This window comes from Ischnura elegans, chromosome 3 (assembly GCF_921293095.1).
Source record: "Ischnura elegans chromosome 3, ioIscEleg1.1, whole genome shotgun sequence".
In the NCBI taxonomy this organism is placed as follows: domain Eukaryota; kingdom Metazoa; phylum Arthropoda; class Insecta; order Odonata; family Coenagrionidae; genus Ischnura; species Ischnura elegans.
Genome location: NC_060248.1, coordinates 69,035,262 through 69,045,858, shown reverse-complemented (window position 1 = coordinate 69,045,858; position 10,597 = coordinate 69,035,262).

The following is a 10,597-nucleotide window of genomic DNA, read 5'->3' as shown; positions in this document are numbered from 1 at the left end:
CTCGGCAGTGCTTCGTGGAGTTTCTCTATATTCAAGTAGGCTTTAAGTAAGCAGATCAAAATCAAGAGGATTCTCTCACTAAAAATTTTGTTCTTTGTATTTAAAAAAAATCTGAATATAAAGAGGCTAGTCCAGCAACAGTAGCTGTGTCTTCCCGGTTATGTCCAAACGATGAAGCTAATACATATGGGTGTCTTAAATGAAATATGTTTTTGGTAATATGGCAATCCGATTATCTGAAATCAAATGGCAGTACTCTTCAAGCACATTAATTTTCATTATACGATAGCTATCATCCATGAAGAAAGCCTTGGTGCTCAGATAGCTAAACAAATATCACAATTCAACTAAGACTAAGCAAAATTGAAGCTCCTAACCCCGTTCGTAAAGCCACGAAGGTACCGTTTAAAAACTACAAAGGTACCGGTTTGGAAACTGTCATCATTTCACCTCGCATAACGCCATGCTCATAAGAAGAGCTAATCCTTTAGTCAATTCAATAGTGCCAACTGAAGGAAGTAATGCATCTGTTGGTCATAAAAAAATTGCCTTTAGTTTACACCAATTATTTCATCAAACCCAAGTAACAAACATCATTTCCCTGAGAAAACGATAAGCAGGTATGCTGCAAGCATTGAGGCATGTCTAAAAATATTAAATATCTGTTGAAATTAACCATGAGTCCTTCAGCAAATAATAATACGAGTAATATTATTTGCCGTTGTCAAGGGCTACATTTCATGCATCCAACCAATAAGATTATGCTGCCACCATAGTTAAATATCCTTGGCTTAAAGTATTAATTATATTGAACCATGTTTTCAAATAAAATTTTTACGAAAAGAATAGGCGATCCAAAATTAAAGTGGCACATTCATACCAGTGGTTGTTTCGACAATATTCACACTGTACGCTGGATCACCGCAGAAGTCGAAATGAAAGAGCCGTTTATCCTTGTTATTAGGAACCAATCACTGAAATCTCTAGGCGAATTCAGGGGAATATAACATTTTATTTTGCATGATAAGGACCGCAGATTTTACTCCCTTGGATGGCGGAATAGGGGCAGCATGGTCTCATTCAGTACCAAGCTAAATAAAACTCAAATACTAGAAATTTCTATTTTATACAAAAAAAATGAAGAACCTACCTGCGCGGATGTGGAAGATAATTGGCAAATGTCACTGAAACAGTTTTACGCCCGGTACCTTTTCCCCAAGACTACGCTACAGAAAAATATCCTACTCGACTTACTACGCAGCTTAAGCATTTGCAACCGCCGGTAATGAATAATAATTGAGCCACCAATCCTCGCTTTTAGGAAAAAAAATTCAAATGAATGCGAGCAGAAGAAAGGAAGACTTGATTTTTAAGTGAGTGGAAATCCCCAGACGCTGGATCACTATTCCTGTCGCCCATCTAGGGTTAAAAAAAGGGATTAAAAAGAGGAGATTAACTCAACTACGTGGTTAATTAAGTATCCACCGCTGACTCCCCCATGGAAGAGACCCACGGAGTCACCCACTGGAGCATTCTTTCTAACACGTTACCCTTCAGGCCTCCTTACCTCCCGATAAAGGCTGGGCAGTATTTCGAATGTAAGTGTTTTAAAATACGTATTTGAAATAGATTTGTAATTTGCATTTAGTATTTCAAATACACAACCTGAATGTATCTTCTGTTTCGTATTTCAAACACAGATTTTTGGTATTTCCCCATTCTAAAATTAAAAACACGATTGTAAAATACTTTTGGAGTAGCTCTGATAATCCTTTTGTAACATTAGGCTTCAAAGATTAATCCGTTTTCGTTAAAAAAAATTTCTGCGTGTTTGCAAGTACCCATAACGTGCCAACGAAAGTTATGTTTTTTTAAGATCTTTTAGTTTCAATGCAAATGTATTTTGTATTTTAAAAGGTATTTAAAATACTATTTTTTGGTTTGTTTTTCAAATACCAAAGTCAAAGGTATTATTTATTTTGCATTTCAAATACTTTTAAAGCAGTGTATTGTATCCTGTATTTCAAATACATTTTGAGCGATATTTTGCATTACAAATACACCTTGGCCTGTATTTTACCCAGCCTTGCTCCTGATCTACAAATTCTATGCGTTACTCGCCCAACTCTACCCGTCCTCCGAAACTCAATTCGGTCCAGGTCCCTTCTCCATCCTGCGCTTGTTAGCCACGCCCCCCACTACCATTCCGAAGGTGATTAAGTTTATCGTACCCAATTTCCGGCATCGAGAGGCCGAGGCTCTTGGATTAGAGGAAGGCGGGAAGGAGCGATGAAGGAAGAAAGGAGTAAACGGATAGGTACACTCAGTGGAGATGGAGGAAGGCAAGAAAGGCTGAGGAGCTTTGGTTTGGAAGGGTAGTGCAAAGGTATCAAGTGGGAAACAGAGGAGATTAATTAAGAACTGCAGTAAAATTCAAGGGAGGAAATCATACGCCTTGTCCGGTACTCGAACCGCAATCCCATGATTTCACAAATTATTCTACCAAAGATATTTTTGTAATTATTTGTTCTCTAATCCTAACATCGGAGTCTCGTCTTTTCGGTTGGCTTCGAGTTAAGAAATAATTTAGCCTCAATGTGCTAATATTAGGTTTGTTTTGTTTACTGTAGTCATTTACATTCTTTAATTTCACTTCAATAAATTCAAGACTGATGATGCACCAAAATTAATATCTATCATCAAATATCGCCCGTTTTTGAATAGCAAGAATGTTGGTTACTACCACGATAAAAATCTAGTGAGTAAAGATAACTGACAGAAGCTATATTGAAATAAACTCATACAATTCTCCACGATTATAAAACTTATGAAGACCTAGGTTTCAATGTTACTACGTCATCTTCAAGGTGTAGTGACATAGAAACCTTGGTCATAATAAATATTATAGTCGTGGAAAATTGAAATTGTCGAAATTTTTCATCAAGCTTGATTTTCGGATTTTATATGACATAACTAGTTGAAATTCAGTTTGTTGAGCTCGAATATTGCAATATGCTATCCAGCATAAGACGACAGCACGAATAAACCGCAGGTAAGAAGGATGTGTGCAGTGAGGTGAGGCAGATGGAGGGACATCTAGAGCAAAGAGCGGTTGAAAGCGGTTGATGGAATATGAGAGTCAAGAGGGGACAATGGCGAAGAAACGAGACGTAATCGGGAACGGGCGAGCGAGAAAAGGGAGAAGGAGAGAGAGGGGAGAAGGGGAGCAAGGGAGACAAGAGGTTGAGGAGAAAGACCTGCTGCAAAATACATGACCCATGCGGTCCGACAAAATTAAAGTATCAAATTAAAAGGACCAGAGGGGGAGGCTTGAAGGAAGCGGGGACACCTTGTTGGAGGATTGGGGGGGGCAGGAGGAGGAAGAGCGCTGCCATGGCGAAGCACTCACCAAGGTTTCCTCGATTTTTTTCTTCTCCACCCCATTTCTCAACACCATTCCCCAACTCTCAAACCCTCCCCCTTTATATCTTTCCGACTACATATCTTACCCTCCGGCGCTAGTTTCCGCCTTCCCCCGCGAGCGACGTCCGTATCCAAGGATCCCCGAGATGAGGTAAGGCAAGGCAATTCAAAGTAAACTGGGGAGTGCCTTACCTCCGTTGAGCACCGGCGACAATCGTGTTTCTGCATGACCATTTCAACTGTGCCCTCGGTTGAATTTCACTTAACTTCCATCAATCCAATCCCAAAATAGGTTCATCGATTTTGTCCATCATTCATATGCCTTAGAATAATTCCATAAATAAAATATATTTCACCCTTTTTTACTTTTTCGTGGCCTCAGCATGATATCTCAATGAGGGCGTGTGTGTACTAAGTGTAATGAAGCAAAATATTCTCTCTAGTTTGGATGGATAGATCGAAATATTTCATTAGTTATTGCATGGTCAGCTATCTCTGTAATTTTATTTTCTAGATTCTGCAGAAGGTAATATAATTTATCGAAAATTAAAAAATAAGTTTTTTTTACAATATTTTCGCAAAATTCAATCGTTGCTGTTTTTTTATTTTCTAAATTATCTATTAATTCGATTTATAATAGTTATTATCGTTTAAAAGTTTCAATTTTAACTCATTTTGCTTTGTCTTTACATTACGTACCGCTTTTCCATTATTTCTGCATGAAAAAGCTGGCTCTTTGCTGGTTTTTACCTTTTACTTTTTACGGAGTAGAGGAAAATCGGGTCGGTATATTTCATTGCATTGTGTGGAACAAAAAAAGTGTTGCTGTTTTATTTTAAGCAAGAATTCTGCTCCACCAAGTTACGCCTGGCTCTCTCCGGTTTGAATTATTATTCGAAACTTTTTCCATCGACCACATAAATTATGGCCAACCTTTTCGCAACAATTTACTGGAAAATACATCTCATCTCCACCGAAACTACTACATACAGCAGTAACTTCTTGCGCTGAAAGTAACGGAATTAACAATACATTCCTAGCCTAAAGGAGTGCTATGACCCACTATCAGCGCAAAAGCCTAAGATCTACAAAAAAAAAGCTACATAGAGACAGACATTTTTTTCTGAGAATGAACAATAATTTTGTTTCAATATTCGATCCTCTAACGACATCCCTTTTTATTCTAGCTTCAAATGATTAAAACCTACGTCTAATTACATTTGAATAAAATTGATCAAGACTTATCTAACAGTCAAAGCGCCATTTTCTCGAAAAAAATTAAATACTTATTGTTATTGCACTCACTCTATCATCTCCTAATTATATTGTGCTCTTGGATATTTTCAAGATTCTAGAAAACCCAACAAAATTGTTAGCTTCGAGCAACCTTTAGGCTAGCCAGCGATCAGGTTGATATTAGTAAAAAAGGAAATTTTGAACTAAAATCAATTGCGTTGTTTTTAAATCTTTTACTCTTCATTGAGCGTAAGTGCTTCAACGAGGTCTTGATAACTTCTTTAAGTATGAGAAAGTATTGTCAATAACTCAAACGATTTTACTATTCAGAAATGTAGAATGGTAAACTATTCGTTTCTAAAGGAGCGCATGGTTTCTTTGTGGAGCATCCAACCTGCAGTGAAGTTAATATTACCTTTCAGGATTAACTTCTACATCAACTCGCATAAAAACATATGTACATAACCTTGCTAATGTCATTAAATATGAAATAATGAAGGAATATATGCGGTACACAAAGTGGCAAGCATTTTCCGGCCTTATTCACATGAGTGTTTCTTCGCAAAAGAGTTTATGGAAACAATCGGGCACTCAGACTCAGATAGTTTGCTGTGATGCTGGTGCATTTTATCTTGCTGCAACAAGAAATCAATTTTTATTTTTTACACATTTCAATGGACATACAATTTGATAATATTAAGAAAAAAAGGATTTATAGCACTTAAACTCAAATATTTCGATTGAATCTGAAATCAATTTCACCTACCATGCTCTCCAAGTTAACTTTATTAAATTAAGATAACAAAATAGAATTTTATATCTTTCTGTAACTCATTTTCGTCCCACTCAGTATATTTCAAGACAAAAGAAGGGTCTTAACCTTACTTCGGCCATATCAAACGCACGAAAAATAAAACTCTTTTTCCTTCCAAGGCTCCCAGCCACATATCCCGACTTTTCTCAGGCCCTGAAAAGAGTCAACCTCACCCCCTCCCCTTCCCTTTGGGCTGTGCCCCACCCCTTCAACCCTCTCTTCCCCCTCCCCCCGTACCCTCCTCATCCTTCCTCGGCCCATGCCGGTGATTTCCCTCGTGAGGCGAGACACTGGCACCGAGCGCTCTTGTCCTCTCCTGCCCTCCCCCCATTCCCAACTCCCCCTCAACCCCACCCCCTTCCCTCATTCTCTCCTTTACTCTCCCCCACCCCAAGAAATGTCCCTCCCCTACCCTCTCACCTCCCTCGGGATGAGAACTTCTCACTCCCGACCTCCACCTCCTACTCCCCGCAAGGCCTACACATACAGAGCTATCCCGAATTCCACATTACTTCGCTTCTACATAGTCCCTCCACCTACCCTCTATCCTCCTCCTACCCTCCTCCCCTCTGGCAGACCATTCTCCTCCTCATTCCGACAGCGTGTACCCTTTTATTTTGTCCTTTTTTTCCACCTCCTAACCCTCGTTCGTACCCTAAACTTCCCTCCGCATTTCCTCCTCCACTCGCCTCGGTGGGAAACTCCCTCGCAAAAGCCTTGTCGCCAAAACGGGGAATGTCCATTGTTTCACTCGAGTTCTCATTCTTTTATCTGGTCGTGGCTGTTAATAAAAAAAAGGATCTTGCTCATTAGTTGCCACGCTGCGCTTTAACGCGGTCGATGTATATAAAAAGTTCCTGAGCAATTTGCAAGGAAATAAATGGTGGCATAAATTTTCCATCAAGGTAAATTTCCATGGTCCAATAATTTTTATTCACCTTATAACTAAATGAAAGATTAATGACGGTCAATATTTAGAGCAACTACAAGTCAAATTCCGAACATTTCATCATAAATGGGGCTTAGTGATCCAGCACGAAACCAGCGAACATTTTTTATATTTTCAATAGTAATCGCTGATAAAAAAAGGAATGAACTATTTTTAGTTTCGAAGGGTAACAAGGAATACTACCAAATTAACTTTAATTCACGTTTAATCACATAAGTATAACCTCTCCGCGTCAGAAATTCCCATGCAATAGCCTTGCCACGATGGAGGCAATGTAACTTGTTTTTACCGAATGGTCCTCTTTTAAGCTTGACGGTCACTAATACAGTGCCAACTGATTATCCAAGAAATCACTAGCGAAAATTGCGAATTAAAATACTAAAGCTAAAAAATGGAACACTATTATTTTTACATCAAGGAAAGATGACGGTCATTAAGGGTACCAAATTAATGTAACGGTCGATTTTCTATGAACTCTGGAGAATATTCTCCATAGTTTGGAAAAAATAAATTCGAGAGATGCTGTAAAATTCCTGGTCAAGAATGTCCTTTTAAATGGAAATAAGAGATGAAAATATCTGATCATAAACATTACCGTAAAATAGATGACAAAGTAACAAAAAATTTGTCATAGGTCGTAAATGTACAGTAGGTTTCATCAGCTTAATTCATCATAGTTACGCGTTCTCACTAGGATTTTAATCTTCGCATATGAAAGGTTAATCGCATAAAAATCGCATAAGATAGGCGAATAAATTATTTTAGTCGCAATTATTCACCCTTTCAATGAGGGAATAAATATCCATCACGCGCCATAGAAGCAGTATAATTTATACATCAAGACCCAACCCAAAATCTGGATATTACTCTGCCTTCCATTCTTTCACGCACCGTCGTAGTTAACATGTGATTTCAGGAAACGAGTGGATATTCAGATTTAGGCAGAAAAAAAATATCCAAAAACCATCCACTCACGTGAACCAAAATTAAATATCCGAATGTGATTCATCAGTTCTCACCATTGATGACATCGAAAACAAATATGATGCTTACCAATAATCTGGTTCAGTCTTCAATTTTCTCCTAGGAATGTGAAGGAAGGCGAGTTAGCCATAGCAGCAATGGTGATTTGGAGGGGAACAGAAAGCGGCGCAAATGACTCTCCATGATTCTAAGCGTCAAAAAATGGGTCACATCGTAAAAATGAGAAACAGATAAAAAATTATGAAAACAAAACAATAATACGCTTATTATCGTCATGGAAATCTAAAGGAAATAGAAGTAAAAGAGTTTAATAAATAATGACATTAAACCGAAGACGAAAATATAGTTCAGTGCGGAAATGCCAAGCATAAACGGACGAGAAATAATATCCTCCGCGCCTTACTCTGCATATTCTGTTTGAAAATTCAAAGATGGATAGCATACAGCACCAGATGAACAGTTCCTGCTGGTGACAGAAGCATACGAGGATTCTATTTTTTTTTTTAATATTGCGTAGTGTTTATTTTTCAACTTTGGAGATTAATTTTAAATGCGTAAGGCAGGAGTTAGAACATTCTCCGTCGTGATTTAAACCACATAAAGCTCCATCTGTTCCATGATTTCGAACCATCTCGCATAGTCTTCTACCGATCGCTTATATCCCATATAAGTATAAAGGTCGAGACATAAAGTCGCGGTCGCTTTACTCTGGATATCCTGATTGAAAATTCAAAGAAAAGATCAGTAATATATGCACATTTCCTGCTGATGGTGGCAAGAATGCATGTATTCTAAATTTTTTTAGACTACGCAGTGTCAATATTAAAACTTTGGAGATTACATTTTAATACCTAGGGTATGAATTACAACCATCTCCGTCGTGATTTATACCGCCTAATGCTCATATAGTTTCATGATTTCTAACCCTATCGCATAGTGTTCCACCAACCGCTTATACCCAATATTGTTCCATGAGCAATGTGCGGTACCTCCTTAACCCCCACCCCACACCATCTTCCCACCACCGATGCAACCCTACGTCACCTTCACTCATACCCCAGACCACCTTCCTCCACCTTCTCACCCAGAACCACATCCCTTCCATCTCGCGAAAGCCGTCATCAGTCACGTAGAGCAGCACTTCATTCTACCCCACCCTCTCCCGGGTCCACCCCAGACTCTCCTCTGTTATGGAGGAGGGTTTGCCATCTTTCCCTCCCTCCCGGAGCCCGCACACCGCCCAGCTGGTCGCCCGCAGTTCCCGCCGCTCGCGGGAAGCCCTAGAAACCCCCTCCCCACGACAACCCATCCGTCCGTCTTTCCATTCCGGATTAAAATTCGCGTTTAATCAGGGGGCGAGAGCCGTGGCGAGCAGGAGTGAATGGGATAGGTATCATCTTCCTCCTCCCGTCCCTCCACCCACAGCTCACTCATCTGCCTGGCCGAAAAACAGACCGCTATCCCCCTCCATGATGACTCTCCACCCCTGCATTTTGGCAACCCCTCCTCGCACTCCATCTCGTTTCCCGATGCAACCGTATCGTCTTCTTCTCCGCCTAATCCTAATGTGGTGGCTCTCGACAGACTCTCATTTTGGGAATTGTCCGTGGACCATCTAGTCGTGATGGCTCGGTCGTGACTGATCCTACCAGGTGCCTCGAGTCATCCAAAAGCGATTGGTAAAAATTTACACATTATTATCATTTGATATAAGTCAATGGAAACAGTTAAGTAACTTCATGTAACTCGTTTGATAATTTAGAAACTTTAAACTAGTTTCATCACAAAGTCGTATCAGTCAAATTAAGCTATCGGTGTGACGGAAAAGGGCGAAATTAAATGTTAAAGCTGTAAATATTTCGAATCACTTTTATATTATCACTGACAATGAATTCGCACTACAAAGTAGCACCTGAGGGCACCCTTAAACTCCTTTAAGCACACCCCGTGCTATTTTATCTTGCTCCTTAGTGCAAATCTATCATCTACATCTCAAATTTATCCTTCATTGATACAGGCAAGGTTTTAATCTCAGGAGATGAAAACTATGGGCATTTACAATGGTTGTGAGTGACGGAATGGTATGATTCACGTCATCTTTGAGAACAATCGGTGAAGACGGAGGTTAAAAATCAATTTTGTTTGGCATAATGTCATACGAACTCTTCAAACAGTACTCTTAAGGTACTATTTACATATTTCTGATGCTCAAAAGACGACCGGTCCTCATAAGGAATTTATATGGGAAGAACTTTCGTCTACACTCCGCTATTCTGATGGTTAAATTAATCGTTAAAGTAAAAATAAATGTATTGATCAAAATGTATCGGTACCTACGTCTGGCATTATATTTAATTCTATCCATCAATGTTATTTCGTTTAAGATATATTTTTAATTCTGAAGTTACAACTATTAATGCTAACACTAAAAATTCATCATTTCTCTTGTATTTTTCAAGTATAAACATTTTAACTATGAAATAAATTGTTTATTTAAATGAAATTTTATGGCATCACCATGTAGCCAGATCTAGACATCTTATTGACCAGTGTCATTTGAGGAGCTAGCAGTGAATATGGGTGGCAAGTCTGCTCCTCTCACAAGGGAAAGGAATAGCAAGGTATTAGAGGAAGCGATAAAATGAACGATGAATCACTGATGTGACGAGAGACAAGTAGGCCAATGAGGTTCACAAAAAATTACATCCTAGTACTAACCACCCCTGAATAACATTTTGTTCTGCAAAATGAAAATCAATTGAAGGCCTTCGCTGTCAGACACGGTCTTCGAAATGGAACGTAAGATGCTTCAGCATTGCTAGCGGCATACAGCTGGCATCATCTCCATGCACTCCTTTCTTCCTCGCTCAGCCTCCCCAATATTTATACTACACCCCAGAACGAGATACTACAGGCAACATTACTGGTTCAAAAAGTTAACGTCTGCATATTAGGTACGCATATGGCTGACAATGTCGCGTAGAAGAGACAAACAACGATAAATTATACAATACGTCCCTCTCAAGCGTAAGAATCAATAGACATTCGCTCGGCGCGTGGAACTCCATAAGTGCATTCCGTGCAAAAGATAAGGAACACGCCATGAGGTTTTTAGGCATAAATGGAATAAACTCGAAAAGAAAAGCAAAACTTGAACTATGAATCAAAATGCCGGTAAACCATAAAAATAG